Source organism: Haliaeetus albicilla, chromosome 7 (assembly GCF_947461875.1).
Source record: "Haliaeetus albicilla chromosome 7, bHalAlb1.1, whole genome shotgun sequence".
Classification (NCBI taxonomy): domain Eukaryota; kingdom Metazoa; phylum Chordata; class Aves; order Accipitriformes; family Accipitridae; genus Haliaeetus; species Haliaeetus albicilla.
The window spans coordinates 4,385,551-4,402,667 of NC_091489.1; the positions used below are offsets into that span (position 1 = coordinate 4,385,551).

The 17,117-nt window shown below is 39.4% G+C and overlaps 1 protein-coding gene across 17 annotated transcripts in view; it reads right to left on the bottom strand.

Annotated features, from left to right (window-relative positions):
• The window catches only part of TANC2 (tetratricopeptide repeat, ankyrin repeat and coiled-coil containing 2), a 288,324-nt gene that overhangs the window by 196,225 nt on the left and 74,982 nt on the right, over positions 1-17,117 (bottom strand). The window lies entirely within an intron of this gene.

Genomic DNA, 17,117 nt, shown 5'->3' on the forward strand with positions numbered 1-17,117 from the left:
CATTGAAAATTTAAAATTAGTTTTATCTTCAACTCAGAATACTGATAATTCATTAAAAGTCATTTTAAATGTTAAAGACTTTGGAGAACTCTGCAATGCTACTTTAAGTTGGTTGTAACTTCACAAATATGCTAAATACTATATGAACAAGGAATCCACGCTAGTTACATCACAAGGAGAAGAAAAGAAGGTGGCAAGGTAAAAAGTAACTTTTATGTCAAGAATGTACTGGTTGCTTGACAATTATGAATTTTTTTGTTCATACCTAACAAGAAATTCACATGCACAACAATAGAACAAGTTAACGTAGGTCCACAGTCATCTTAATTACAATTCTTACATAGACCTGCTTGCAAACCAGCTGCCTGTAAAGTTAAAAAAATCAGATTTCTTCAGATACCTCCAGTTCAGAGAAAACAGGGAGCCATTCTCCTGTTACAAAGACACTCATCTCTAGGATTCAGCCGACAGACTTCAGAAGACACTCCCCAACTTACCTGCAAATATGGGGGAAGTAAAGCATCAGCACAAAGAAACCGTGTTCTGTGAAGAAGTTCTTTAATCCTTGATCAAACCCGCAGCCAAGATCTATGGACATCTTTGACAGTACACAGTATTTACTCAAGGAAGCTTATCTGCACTCACTGAAAGGGGCTTTTACAATTAAGGAAGTAAAAGGCAGGAGCTCTTTCACAATGTTCTCTTCTTGCTATACTGGCCAAGACTAATGGCCAAGCTACCCTCTCCGTTGTCAACATTGTTTTATCCACAGCACATGGCAAAGGCAACGGTGCCAGCAGCAGCACAAGCCAGAAGGATACCTCGCACATAGCCAAGGCGAATCTACCAGTCTCCTTTCTCCCTGGCTTCTCCCCTCCGAAGCCCGAAAGACCTCTTCCTTTCACAGGAGATTAATCGGGCTCCCTGGCCCTGAGCTGCTACGTTATTCATTCTCTCTGCTGGAGAAGCTGGAGGAAGGCCAGCCGCCCGGACTTCTTTCATGCACAGTGTCCTAAAGAGACACATTTGGAAAATGCACCCTGTGATAAATCATTAGTGTTGCCAACTACAGTTACGAAATACTAACAGACTTTCTGTCTTGAAAAGAAAGAAAAAATCCAAAGTTGACATTAACCTCTTGTGCACCATGATGCCTGAGAACCTGTAGGCAAAGCACTTACCCACTGACAAAACCACCAAGAAACAAACACGGAACAAGTATATTACAACATGAATGCATTAAATTTGCATAAATCTGAAAAAGACGCTTCTTTAATTTTCTGGAATACACTTTTCCTTTTTGTTATCCTATTGAATTTAAAAGGGACTAGGTAGAAGACCAGATTTCAAATTAATCTAATCTAGTCACTTAAAAATGCAGGTAATCACATAACAGGATTTTCACAAGTGCCTGAGAAGCCTACATACTCCTCCTCATTCGATATTTAAGAACTCCTGGAAAATCAGACAAAGTAAAGTTATAAATACTTTTTTTAAAATGGCCCACGTCCAAAGAATTTATTTATCCCAATTTAAAATTGGATTAATTTGTTTAGTAAAATGAAAATTACTCTTTCAGTTTAAGCTCATCACACTGTGAATAAAACAGCCATCCCCATTTTGTTAAAATATGGGTTTACAAAATACAGAATCAAAAAAGCTCAAAGTCAGTACACAATACTTTTCTGCAACTGTAACACTAGAAGTGCTACAACATGCAGTGTGGGAAATACTTAGGAAAACAGGAAGAAAATTAAGAAAACTGACTTGAATTAATAAGCAAATTATTATGACAAGGCCTGCTTCACTGTCATTATGTACTTACGAAGTAGCCTCTGTTTCATTTGATATTTGTCTCACTGTGCCCTAATTTTACTAAAGTGCTTTCAGGTGCAGCTCCTGCAGTTACCCTGTCTCAGCCTTTCCCAAGTGCAATGCTGAACAGGTAGGAACAAACAGTACACTCCCTCCTGAGCTGCTTCAGAAAATAAACAAAGAAGTTTTATTTTCATGACTTCACATCTATTTTAAAGTGGTGATCTTCTCTCCAGAGCGCGTCAAGAGAAGAGGTAAACTTTGTTGGTTGTACAAAGAACAACCAGCAGAGACAAACGTCTCCATTTAAAAGCAAGGATGTCTCACGCATATGCAGTGAGCAAAAAGTTCTTGCTTTGTTTAATTGTCAGTAAAGAGAAGATAAAGAATAGCTGGATATTCAGCTTATAAACTGTTAGTGGGCTTTTATCTTGCAGTTCAGCTTTCAGGACAACATTTCCCAGTTAAGGATCATTTATCAGCCATTTGGATCAGCAGACAGTACTAAAAGGCAGCTGTGATGTTTAGACACCTAGAATTCAAATTTTTCTTCTATTTTAGAACTTTGATCTACTGAAGTCTTTCTAGATGTCTGTATTTAATAACACAGCATTGTTGTAAACTTTCCAACAAGTTCTGTTCATGTAACATGCTAATTAAAAATACAGACACATTTTTGAACTTGAATTTCTAAACAAAAAAAAAAAATGCAGAAACACCACCAAGAATGCTTTCCATAGCTTTTTATTCCTTTTAATAAAACAGTGTTCGAGACTCAGTAATCAGAGTAAGATATTTCACTGTGAAAAACCTCAGGGAATACTTTAAAAAAAAAGAAGTGTAAGTGTATGACTCAATTGTTTAAATTGGACAAAAACAACGCAGCTAATAAATCATCGAAATGCACTATTAATTCTTGTGGTATCAGTGAAAGAAAGTGTTTTAATGTAAGTTAAAAGTAGACTGATTTGTAGTCAGTATAAAAGTAAATCCATAAATTAACACTTCACTTGAAATTTTAACAAAAGAAAATTCAAATATAAATTAAATTCCTCTTTTTAAATCAGTATATTGCAATCATGAGGTAGTCCGTGATCTTCATTTCTCATTCTAAGAATGGACCAAAGGTCCAGATCATCAGATTATTTTTTGTCTATCAGCAATTAGTAACAGAGGTCTTAGAGGAGAGTTGGTGGTTGATAACTATTCTGAAGTATAACAAAACGTTTCATGCACCATGTTATCATAATTTACCTAATAGAAGATGCTGATTTTCAAACCTGCTTAAATGACCCAGAACACCTTCTACTAAGATCTGGACACCTTGTCAAAGCTTCTTGTAAAATCATGTCCCTAACTTGCTTAGATTTTTGGGGGGGGGGGGGGGGGGTATGCTAGGAGAGTATGGGTCGGTTTCTATACCGATCACATCCTCAAAAAGAAAATGATGATATAAAAGGAAAAATAAATCCTTCCACATCAGAAAGATCTTGTAGCAAAAAGTTCCACAATTCCCTGAAATAGGTCATTTAAAAATGGAAGCTTTAGCAAAAATTATCCATGAGTTATCTAAAAATATATCCAATATTTAAAAAAAAAGTCCTCATACAAATGTTGAGAGGCTAAAAGTTTCTGTGCATGCAATAGAAACAGTCTGAAGAGGAGAAAATTCTAAAGAGGTGATAGCTTAAAAATCAACTCTCTTATAAAGAAAAGAGAATTTTTACATTAAAAATATTAGTAAGTACTAAATACTTACTCTTCCTTAAGGAAAAAAGAAAAAAGGAAGAGCAAGTGCAACTCCAATAACAGAATCTAATAATGACATTACAGACATTGATTTGCCAACACTTAGTACAGGTACTTCATGCATCAAAGAGATGCTTATATGAATGAAGTTAAACATATGTCTTCGCAAAACCAGTAACTTTACATACATAGTGCTGAACTGGGAGCTGCAAAAGCCACATGAAAAAAGCCACCTAGAAAAGCCATAGAAAAACCCTGGAGGCTGGGAAGAGGATACAGAAGAAGGGAGCCAATTTTAACCTTTACTGAATTGTGTTTGATCATATTTGTATGCATCACCAAAGCCCCATCCCTGGCAGTGTTCAAGGCCAGGCTGGACGGGGCTTTGAGCAACCTGGTCTAGTGGAAGGTGTCCCTGCCCATGGCAGGGGGGTGGGAACTGGATGATCTTTAAAGGTCCCTTCCAACCTAAACCATCCTACGATCACACATTAGAACAGTTAACTATAGATCGCAGGTTTATGTAAGCTGGCCAATATTTAGTGCACAAAAATCTCTCAAAAATAAAAATGCCAATCATACCTGGAATATAAATCTAGGATGGAGCAATATGGTTTCAACATCTGTCAATATAATAAACAAATGCAAGAATCTGTATCAACACTTCCCATGGATAAGTCACACTGAATAATATTTATCTTTAGGAACTGGAAAAAAAAATATATATGGAAAAATTCCACATCTTTGGTGGAAATTTAAGTAAAGGCATGCTTCGACTGATAAGGATTAATAATACTGAGGAGAGTGTGATGAAAATGGATCTGGTTAACAGACACGTAAGGCCAGAGGGTTCAGCTCTCTGGAGACAGCACTGAAGACAAACCAACCTCTTCAGAATACAACCACCACAGACCAGAAGAACAGGCAAAGTCTGCCCTCTAGTCATGCTCCAAAGAGCTAAAGGACACCAGGGATCCAGCAACTGGGTATGCACACAGAAAACCACCAGTGGTTCAAGCAAAGTGCCTCAGTCATCTTTGTAACAGTACAGTCTGGGCAAACAGAAGCAGTGAGCGATAACTCACTGCCCTCCGTGCACCTCCTGCGGCATCTAGCGACATGACCTTTGGGGTGGGTGGACTGACCCTGGCTGGATACCAGATGCCCCCCAAAGCCGCTCTATCACTCCCCCCCTCAGCTGGACAGGGGAGACAAAATATAACAAAAGGCTCGTGGGTAGAGATAAGGACAGGGAGAGATCACTCACCAATTGCTGTCACAGGCAAAATAGATGACTTGAGGAAACTAGTTTAATTTATTACTAATCAAATCAGAGTAGGATAAGGAGAAAATAAAAACTAAATCTTGAAACACCTTCCCCCCACCCCTCCCTTCTTCCCAGGCTCAACTCCACTCCCTTTTTTCTCTCCCTCCTCCCCCCACAGCGGCGCAGGGGGACGGGGAATAAGGGTTGGGGTCAGTTCATCACACGCTGTCTCTGCCGCTCCTTCCTCCTCAGGGGGAGGACTCCTCACTCTTCCTGCCCCAGTGTGGGGTCCCTCCCAAGGTAGACAGTCCTTCACAAACTTCTCCAACGTGAGTCCTTCCCATGGGCTGCAGTTCTTCACGAACTGCTCCAGCATGGGTCCCTTCCACAGACTGCAGTCCTTCAGGCACAGACTGCTCCAGCGTGGGTCCCCCGCGGGGTCACAAGTCCTGCCAGAAAAGCTGCTCCAGTCTGGGCTCCTCTCTCCACATGGCCACAGGTTCTGCCAGGAGCCTGCTCCAGTGTGGGCTTCCCAAGGGTCACAGCCTCCTTCAGGCACCCACCTGCTCTGGCGTGGGGTCCTCCCTGGGCTGCAGGTGGAGATCTGCTCCACCGTGGACCTCCCTGGGCTGCAGGGGGACAGCCTGCCTCACCACAGTCTTCCCCACGGGCTGCAGGGGAATCTCTGCTCCGGTGCCTGAAGCATCTCCTCCCCCTCCTTCTGCACTGACCTGGGTGTTTGCAGAGTTGTTTTTCTCACATGTTCTCACTCCTCCCTCCGGCTGCAGTTTCTGTGCCCCAGCAACTTCTTCCCCTTCTTAAATCTGTTCTCCCAGAGGCACTACCACCATTGCTGATGGGCTCAGCCTTGGCCAGTGGCAGGTCCATCTTGGAGCCGGCTGGCATTGGCTCTGTCAGACTTAAGAGAAGCTTCTAGCAGCTTCTCACAGAAGCCACCCCTGTAGCCCCCACTACCAAAACCCTGCCACACAAGTCCAATACACCTTTCATTCATCAAATAAATAAAAAATAATTCATGAAGTAGGCTTTGTTTCATTTTGTTCAGGAATACTCCTACCACGCTGTAAGAGAGAACATTTCCAGCCAGTACAGAAGTCTGATATACAAAAAATGTTTTGCACGTGGAGCAGAGAATCAGCACGCAGTCTCTAATTGTGTTCCATGAGTCTCCTTCCTTCTTGCAAAAGGTGATGAAACTGCAGATTGTTTCTTAACTGTGATTAAATACCAAAATTAAATTAAAAAAAAAAAAAAAACCACCCCAAAAATCAGCAGTACTCTGACATCCCAGAAACTTCCTCACGATCATCTGACATACCCTTGCTTAAAGCTGCTTCAACTCCTATCACAACAGCAACTCTTCAAGGTTAGCATTTCAGATCCTATCAAGCTAGAACCACCTTGGGACGTAACTTTGGCTTGCCTTATAGCCAAAGAGTACATTAATCTCTCCACCCAAAGCTGTCTCCGACATACAGAGGTACTCTAATGCTTCTTTCAGAGCAGCAACTACAACTTCTGCTGACTGTCATCACACCTCATCCATCTTCTTCTATATTCTTTGCTGCTTATTTTATAACTGGATAGTTCAAAAATCAAACATATTGAAAATGAAATTTAATAAAGTAACAACCTAATAATGCCTTCCGCCATCCAGTTACAGTCTCATCTTGACTTTTATCACCACATTTAGAAGCTTAAACACAAAATGAAATTATGAGACGAGAGGCTTATTTTGCATTCTGATATTTTACAATAGAACTGGGAATACAGACTCCCTCTATCCCACACAGCAGTTAATATTTCTTCCTTCCACAGTATTTTATAATATTCAAAGGATACCTAGAAGAACCTTCCTTCCCTCTCCCCAAACTAATATAAAAAGCATTACTTTTGCATTGTAGCATCTGTGTCACATGCTCTGCCACTCAAAGTTTCTGCTTTATATTCTTTGTATTACCTACACTGCAGAAAAAAATTATATACTGTTGTTAAAAGATTATTCTCTTGTGGTCCCACCGAACACATTCCTACAAGTTAATCAGAGAAAAGACATTGAAGTATAAGCCTTTCACAAATCTCTTCATAACATAGACTCCAAAAAAGCTAAATTTAGTACTAAAAGTTGTGAAAAGCCACCTTGAAAGAATGTTTTCCAAAGAGCTGAATTTACTCTTAAGAGATGAGTTCAACTCACCTGCCTCCATGAGTCACAGGCTCCTGCTGTAGTACTGCACACTTGTACATTATACAGTGAGAAAGAGATCCACCAAGTTCATCTATCGATGTCATTTATTGCTTGGAAAATCTTACTGAAATTCTGCCAAGTCACGTGATGTGAAAACTCACAAGCTAATTAGTAAAGGAGATTTCCTATGGCTTTCTATGATCAACATCGATCAATTTGAAATCCTTGCAGGCAGAATTTCGCTGCAAACAGAAATTACAGTTGCAACATTCAAAAAGACCAAAAATGCAAAGCCTGATACTTAGCTTCAACTTTTCTCCATATTAATTATTTTTCCTGCACATGAAGATGTTTGCTTATTTTTGTGCCACATCAAGTTCTGATTACAAGAAAATAGACATTATATATTCAACACACTAAGGTAAAATGACAAAAATCAACATGCAGGTGTTGAATATTTCTAAAACAATTTCTTTACTTAGCAACATTTGATATTTAATAACCTTCCAGAATTGTGAATATCATTACTTTTAGTTTGCGTGTACAAAAAACAGAAATCCATTTTTACAGATTAGATTATTCATGTTGTTTAAATCGTCCTTTAAGTTAAGGAATCCAAGTCTGTTGCTTACCTAAGAACTGGGGCTAGTCTTGTTCCGGTAAAGAAAGACAAAGATCAGTCATTAGACGTTACTGATTTAACAGATGAAATAGTTGAATTCACAGATATAAACCTTTGTTCTTAATCGACTTGTTTGTATTTTTAAAACTATTATAGATACAGTAATTATTAAGGTTTCCTCAGAGATCCTGGAAAGGACATTCCACTTTCCCAACAGTTTGGCTTTGCAAATCCCTCAAGTTGATTATGGTATTTTCTTTTGAAGCAAGTGTACATATTCTTTTTGAATTGTGTATGAGAAAACTTTTTTCTTTGAGAAGAGAAGGCAAGGTCATTTGACATGGAAAAATGTAACTTTATCCCCTTTGCGTGTCAGCATGGTGCATTTCAGCACAGCTTTTGAGACATGATCTGTCAGAAAACTTCTACTCCCTCTACTGGTTCAGCAAGAGTAAGGCAGCTATAGGTGGCTAGTATATACCCACTAGTGGCTATGTGAGTAACACCACAAAATCCCAGATCTATCCAAAATTACACAGAATATACGTATTCCATTCTGTCCCCCTTCCGCCCCTGTGTCGCTAAAGTCTGACTGTAATAGTATACTGATATATTTCTTTCCTCAGCCGCCAAAATTCTGCTAGATTTAATAATAGAATTGATGCTTCTGATTTGCCTAACACCTATGCAGTATTGCATTATAAAGCTCAACAACGTTGACTCGCCTAGTACGCAGTAAGAAGATTTTGACAAAATCAGTACCAACTATGAGCTCCTTTTCAGTACTCGTCATCAAAATACCCAAGTGTTATACAAAAATGGACTGCTCATATGCAAGGGTAAGGGATGCGGTATTGTCTCCATTTTACAAATATAAATCTAAGGCACACAGATTACAGACAATATTGCTACTAATTTTTAGCACTCAACTTCAATCATTAAAGAAGCACTATTTGACAGCACTGACCATTCTGCGCTTCTTCGTACATTCAGCAATTGCTTCCTCTCTTTCTTTACTTACCAATATGCTTCCACTTCTGTGCACGTAACAACTAAGTACCTACATACCTCTCAGGAGAAGGCCTGGAACCCTGATACCACACCTCTTTGTGAGCACCCAGCCAAAAGATCATAGTATTATCCATCCCCTGCACACAAGTGCCTGTCCCATGAGCATGATTTCGCATTTGTCCTTGTTGAACTCTGTAAGGTTCCTCCAGTCTATCGGGATCCTTCGGACTCCCTGCCCTCCAATGTATCAGCTGCTGCCTCCAAGACAGTCTTATCCACCGATCTGGTGAGGATGCTCTCCATCCCTTGTCCAGGTTGTTGCTAAAGATGCTATGTACTACTGATGCCAGCATCAACCCCTAAGGAATGTTCCTCATAACTGACCACCAGTTATGACTTTGAACTTTTGATCACCCTCCTTCAAGCCTGACACTTTCCTCTCAGGCTGCAGTCCATCCACATACCCTCCAGCTGGCCACAAGGGTCTTCAGCTGTGTTGAAAGCCTTGCTAAAGTCAAGGTGAGCTGTCTCTACCACCTCATTCACAACTGCAGAGCCAGTCACTTCATCTCTGAAGGCAATCAGGCTGCTCAAGCACAATTTAGAACTTGATGAATCTTTCCGTGTTGGCTTCTCCCAAAGACCTGGATGTCTTTCATGCCTGGAAATGGCTTTGAAGAAGTCTTCATAGTCTTCCCATGACTAAGCTGAGGCTGTCAAGCCTGTATTTCCCCAGACCCTCTTATTTTCCTTAGAAGGGTATAACACTTGCCTTTTCCTAGTCTCCAGGGACCTTCTCATGCTTCTTGGCACGTACCTTCCACCTTCCTACATTCTCCTGTGAAGATACAGAGGCACCAGAAGCGAGCTCTGGTGGAAAACATCTGGAGAATGACTGGGGAGCTCCAACTCATAACAACTTTATTTCATACTACACTATCTACACTGATATTCTTTGCGTGAAGAGGCTGTTCAAAGCTCTTTCAAGGTTTATTAGCAGTTATCAGTACAGTAAAAAGCCAGTTGTGTTCTTCAAGCAGCATTCAGCAGTTACTCAACAGGGATTAAAGCAGCTATGTTGCACAACTGAACAGTTCTGTTTATAAAAATACCTTTCTGAAAAAAAAGGGGGGGGTAGCTACAAGGAAATTTAAAAATTATTTCTAAAACCTGTTACAATATTCACTACGCAGCTCCATTAAAACTGTTGGCAAATGCAGTAGAAACAAATACCACGTAATATGAGGAAGACAGATACTCCCAACGTCATGTTTCCCTCTTTTCTTCCAAGCCTCCTACCTTCCTTCTCCAGTAAGAAACAAGGGCAGCTTCCACAGCTGTACTCACAGCCCCAGACATCCATCACCAACACCCCTTGCTTTCTTGTCTTACTCAGTCCTGCATGAAACCAAAGCTTATATAGAAGACCAGTGACTCCATGAGCTCTGGTCAAATACAGCATTCTGCCAGTACAACACTCAATGGAAAGTATTACATATAACCCACAAAGGCAAATGATTGTTACTGTAGTTTCTGACAGCTCAAACCCAAGCATGCACAGTGAAGGCTTTCAGATAAGTCTGGAGTGAGAAAAGGTGGTCGATGGCACAGTGTCAGTGGAGCCGACCACTGCCTAAGCGCAGAGCTCTGAAGGGGAAATGGCACAACCTGCAAACATCACCACTCCTGACCCCTTTAATTTCAAAAATCAATTCCCTTGTTTGCAGAATGGTTGCCCACATAAAGGACTGGTTTAAAAAGCCTTTTTCTTTTCCCTAGAAGAAACTCTCTGGAGGTTAAAGAGCTCAGAACAACACATGAGGACACCAGAAGGGGAGATGGCTGCCGTAATGGAAGCAGCATTCAGAGCAGAGCAGGAGGACAAATCAGCCCCCGCTATTAGAAGGGACTTCGGTGAATTAATCTCAGCAATCAGATCTGTAGAATCGCTAATGAAGGGAAAGGTTTGAGAGGGATTAAAGCTGATATGGAAGAACTTGAGAATAGGCTCACTGACCTAGAGATAAATCTTGGATAAAAACCAGCAAGTAGGAATATGTCTGAAAAATAAAATGTGGATGACTGAGGAAAAAGGAGTGCTTGTTGATGCACTGATAGAAATGAAAAATTGGTAAAACAGCAAAAGAAAAAGAACTAGCTCCCAGCAGCCGCAAAGGAGGCAATCCTGTCAAATACCCAGGGCATGCTTTCCTCTCTTTTTTAAGTATTTGAAACAAATAGAGCAACCAGCATAGAAGAAATACATCAAACATTTTTCTCTCGCTTCCCCAAACCCATGTACCTAATTTTACAGTTTAACATTTTTGAACAAATGGGACAGAATCTGAAGATTCTTTCATTCATTTTGTCTTGGGAGAGGAAAAAGAGGAGTATTTCTGATACAGGCTACTTTAATGAAAAGCAGGAACTAAATAAGAACTGCACCTGTATCAAAACCGTAAATATACCTGATACACAGAGCCTGCCTTTCAAACAATGTTACGTATTGAACAGTTCAACATAAGTGTGGAAAAAGGATTTAGAAGTCGCCAAAACTTAAGCCTCATAGTAAAGAGCCCAAAATAACAGCATTTCAAAGACAGGGAGATTCTGCTCTATCATAAAAATCAGACATAAAGAAACACAGCATTCTTTCAATTCCCCCACAAAAAATAAAGCCTAAAAATTGGGAATACTGAGAAGAACTACAAGATTATGAGTAGTCAAGAAGATTTAACTGAAAGAAAACATAACAAGTTGAAATATCCCAGACTCCAGAAATAATGCACTCAAATGCAGTTACCTGGTGAGCTGAAATGTTGAGAAAAATGGAGGAAAGTCATATTGCAAGGCTTGAAAACAGGGGCAAAGAAAAAAGGAGTTTTATAACTGTACCACAATAAGGGAAGTTAGAAGAGGAGGGTCAAAGCAAGGAGGAAGGCATAAATATGGCTCTAAAAAACTTTGCACATCAAATCATTGAAGAATACCATATAGCACCATGAGATGACAATCAGGAAACGCTCAGACAGGACTAAGAAAATCCCTTTCCAGAAGATTAACATATCTACATCTGTATTTGATGAAAGCAAAAAACATGAAGAATAAAACAATAAATTAAATCTCAAGAGGGTGGAAAAAGCCACAAAGAGGGTGTGGGAACAAAACTCACTGAACAGTGCTTCAGGTAATAAAGTCACTTTTAGGGCTCTGGAAACATAAGAGGTGGGGTGAGGATATCCATTGCTTGTTACTCATAACAGGATGGAGGCAGCCTTAGTCAACACACTTGTTGTTACAGCTGGTGATGGTCAGATTTGTGAAAATATTGGCAAGGCTTAGGCTGACAGAGCTGGATTATCCCCCACTCCCCCCACATGCTCACACACAGAAGCATAAAACAATACAGGTTGATAAACTCTAGTGGAACAGTTGAGTCAGTTAATAAAAAATTATAAACACAGTAAAGGACTGAACAGACCTGTCAAATAAGAATTATTTATGAGATATAAAGCAAGTTAGGTTAACATCTGTGCTGTTATTAAAAATCATCAGAAGTAAAGAAATATGTATTAGAATAATATGGGCACGAGCTGCCAAAATTATCTCTATGATAGCTGTGCAGGAGAGAAGCAGAAGCTTTATTGTCCATTATCTTTTATTTGTCTGGGAAGAGAGATTGGTATATGAACAAGACATAGTCTGACCAAGTAAATAGGCCTTACTAAGAAGAAAAATGGGTGTATGTCTACACACATACCTTGCCAATATAATTCCTTCTTAAGAAGAAATACACTAAATTACATAAATGAAAAACAAACTTTCAGGAAGGGTCAGTTCATTCTTAATAAACTCAAGGACAAGACTTCAGCACGGTCAGAGGAGCTATGGATTTGTCAACATACTCGAGACTTGTTTAAAAAATGGATTTATGAAAAACTAGCAAAATTTTGGAAGAAAATGGTCTGAGTTATTATTTGGATGGAGTACCTTGAACATGTGGATACGTTTGGTATTCAGTACCACAATACATTCTGGAAGTCTGAGAGGTTTTTAATATCTCGCTTCTAATACCTTCTTAAATTAAGTTATCCCGACATCTATAGGACCCACCAGCTGGATCTCATCACTCAGCAATTTCTTTCGGAAATGAAATCCAAAAAGCAATTGTGACCTTCTAAAACTCTTTTGGGGTAAAAATTATGCTTAGACTTCCAAAAGAGATCAGATAGATAAGAAACTGCATGGAGTTCTGGCAAAGCAGTGATGAGACCTTCACAGAAATGCCTTTTATCTTAGAAAGGCAAGAATCAAAAGAGAAGAACACTTGACAGGGGCTCTTTTAGTCCTGGAATTAAAATATAAAGTGGCAGGTTCCAAAAGACCCTATAAATACATTGGAAGTTAGAAGTAATTGGCTCTCCTGTGAACCAGGAAAGAAGAACAGGTTTTAAAAACCCTACACTGAAAATATTATGAATGACAGGCAGGCTCCTAGCTGGTAAGCTCAAGATAAAAATGGTGTGCATTATATCAGTTAAGAACAAGTAAGATACAATTCCTAGCCAACTCAGAAGAAAAAAGCAGAGCCTTTGGGCTAGTTTATAAAGGATTACATGCCTCAGATAAATTTAACATGAAAAAAAAAAAGACAAGAGTACTTTAAGAATCTACCTCGGCCTCTGCCAGAAATAAAAGGCACAAATCCTGGACTTACACCTCAAAGTGAGGAGAAATATAAAACCAAATAAAATGCGCAGTTTTGCAGCTGAGTTCTACTAGGTTCTAAAGGGAATCTGAACTCTTACAGTAGTATTAATTTAACGCGATAATGTAAGAAAGAAATAGTCCACCTGCTTGGAAAAGAAACAAGGATAATTATAATAAGTAGAAAGATTGGATCCATTACACAGACTTATTTCACTAACGCAATACTGGAATGAATGTATTAGCAGACTGATTTGATGTAAACTAATTAAATACATACCCAGACCAATGAATGTTTAGTATAAGCAAGCAAACTGCAGATAAATATGAAACAGGTCCTTGATAAACAGATAAAAACAATAGAATACCTTATAGTCTCTGGATTCAGAGACTAGAACAGAATTGCCCTGGAAGGGCTGAATTAGGGGGAGAGAAGCCTCACAAAAATTTCTGACAAGCAGCAGCATGCAGGAGTGCCTACCTGCAGGTTTTAATGCAACTGCTTGCCCTAGCCATAGGGCTTCTGGCCACAATAATCATGCTGGATCTTCAGCCAGATGGGATAAAAGGATGGAGCAAAGCACAGTCCTTTTACACTTTAAAACAAACATATCCTAAGTAAATTTAGTCCTGGATACACACTGCAGTCAGAAAACTTACATGTCTGCATATCTCTGTAAATTAATTTAGAATAGAAAAATAAAGGTAATATTTAACTACATTCAGATCACATTTCAGCTTTACAGACACTGTTGTCTGGTAGCTTTGTGGAATATCCATTTATGACAGATGAAAATACAGCCTAATCAAAATACTATTGCAGTCATAATGCGTCCTCAAGGCATTACTGTAAAATATCTTGAGCGCCCTTGAGTCACAAGAGAATTTTTGTTAAGACAAGAGATTAAATATGCGCACAAATACACATGCACAGAGTTATACTGCATACAGTACGCTGCTACAAAATCCTATCAGTAGAGTTTTGAAAGTACATACACACAAAATTAACCACAGGAGATTACACAATCTGATGTTGCAGTAGAATTTCATTTATTTTAATTGGCATTACTGCATGTAACTGTACATTCATACAGATGTAATTGGTATTCTTCTTTTATAAATATTTTGTGTGTTCCTGAACCACAATACCATAAAGAGTACCTAAGAAAAAAAAAAAAAACACAACACCCCAGCTGAGTCAAAATAAATTTTAACCACAGTTCTTCAGAGAAGTTGCTCAGCAGTTTCTGAAGGAGGAATAATAAGAAGGCATTCTACTGTTACCACTACCAGTGTTCTTTTAATCATGAAGAATTATCAAAACCACATCACAACATCTAGGGATTGTTAGCTTGACTTCACTGACCCCGTTTGCTAACTATGTTACTGCAAATGAAAGAAACTGCAAAGAGCAGTAATTTCAAAGGCCAGTATGCTCACTTGGATTCCCCAAGAAAAAAAACCACAATACCTTTAACCCTCCTTCAAAGGTTTACTCCCGCACTGGAATGCAAAATGACTGGAGTGTAGGAAATTAAGATACACACACTGCAATTTCATTCAAACCCACACGCACCAGAGACACCTGAGTGGGCTGTCACCTACCTATGTAATTTAAAATCATTACATGGAAGGTGAATCAACAGCAGACCTGAAACCTCTAATAGATTACTTTCACAACACAGAACTTATGATTTTGAGTTTGCTCCCGATTCCCAGAGATGGGTGTAGCTCTGCATTGCAGTTTCCCTGTGAACACGGGCTGTTCTGGAAACATCTGCCTCTGCTGCCAGGGCAGCTCACCCTCCCTCTCCCCCGGCTCTACCCTCCAGATCACACACACTGCCCCGTGAGGTAACAGCTTCTGCGGCCACAAGGCACGTCAGAACACCAAAGCCACCAGGGAAACTTCATTTCCAACTTCTAATTAGCAATCTAAATCATGTTAATGATAAATATATTTTTTTAAACGCAATAAATACCTAATCTTGTTAAAGCACTTGGCTGAAAAATATCCAGAACCCCCAGTGTCCCACCTATGCCCCCACAAAATCTTAACAGTGAAGGCAACAGTGATGTAGGTGACCTGAAGGTACACACTCGCCATGTGAAAACGTTCCAGAGAATGAAACGCTTGGACTTGTAGTTATACATGTGCATTCATCCAAGGGGGTGGGAGGATTCCTCAAGATCCTTTCCTTCGCATACCAAGAGACCAGGAAGGAAGGGAGGACAAAGAGAAAGGGAGCACGGAGGTTTAGGGTAAGCAAAGCAGACAACTACGATAATGAGTATCAAGTTGGGTTGTTCAGACCAGCACAGGACTGCTCTGTCACTGCAGTGACAGGGTGACAAATTCCTTTTGTATATTATTAGAGAAGCACTCTCCTTTTTTATCGACTTTTAAAGCATGAAATTTGTAGTTTGCCAGAATTGCAAAGCAAATAAATAAAGCAAATTTCAGGCTTATACTGCTGTAGGCTACACAGAAATGTACCTGGAAGAGCTACTGATTTTTTTACTTACTGTGTTGCAAAGAAATACAGAGTTAAATATATTTATTTAGAAAAAAAAAAGTCTAAGCAGCAACGAATTCATCTAATGCCATGTTATAGTTTGATAGACTAACACTTATCGGAAAAATTACTTTCCAGTGGAGGGATGTTTTCCATTTGGACACTGTTAATATAACAAACCTTATCATCTCCTTTTTCTATTCCCTCTCCTCCCCTGAAGAATGCCAACAGAACTTCTCAATAAAGCAACTTATTTCAAAGGCAGAATCACAATAAATTGAACATACAGTATGGTCATTAGGCATTAGAGAAAACCTCATCTATTAAAGAATCCCATATTCTTTTTTAAGAAGACCCATCTCTTTTTCCGTTTTGCTTAAAGACAGAAGTACAAGCATATCAAATCTTGTTATTTCAGAACTTGCATTTTTCATTCACAAAATAAGAAACACATATTTGCAAAGCTCTGCACATACAAGATCCTTAATATTTCTTCAGGAGATAAGCCAAAAGGAATACTAGGGACTGATAACAGAACATCTGACAAAGATACGGCTTCATACAGAAACCACAATTTAAGCTATTTGTCTATTTACAGTTTTTTCCAAAGGTTGTGAGTATCATCAGAGGACGTGTACTTTCCTGTGCTTTCAATCATAAATGTGATACTTCACAGAAATACAAAATCACAAGAAGACAGAGCCATCTACTCGCATATCTTTCCCAAACCTGCCTTTTTATGCAGGTACCTCCCTCAGATTAACCACTCCTGCAACAAAAGACTGAGGAGTTCATAAGGAAAGAAAATCTCCTTCATAAAAGCAGTGAACAACAACCACGACCTCAGGCTGGAATTACTTAGGGCGTCTTTGCAAAATAGACATTTTTCCCACTATATGAGATACATGCCACTTACAATAACTAATGCAAGGAAGTCAACACCATGACACACTGCTTAAACTTTTCATGGCAAATATCTTCAGGATCAACCAACACAAACTGGGACTCTCATCAGAAAGCAGACTCTAACAGATTACTGATGTCTAAGGACCAAAACAAAGTCAGCACCGCTAGCAGGCAACTTCAGGACACAGCGAAGCTGTACTGCTGAAAAACACAATTCCCCTTCCCCACATAAAACTCGGGGTACTAAGATATTAGAAGTGGCAGGGGGGGGAAATTCTGGCACTGTAAGAAATAACAAGTTAACTTGTTTCAACC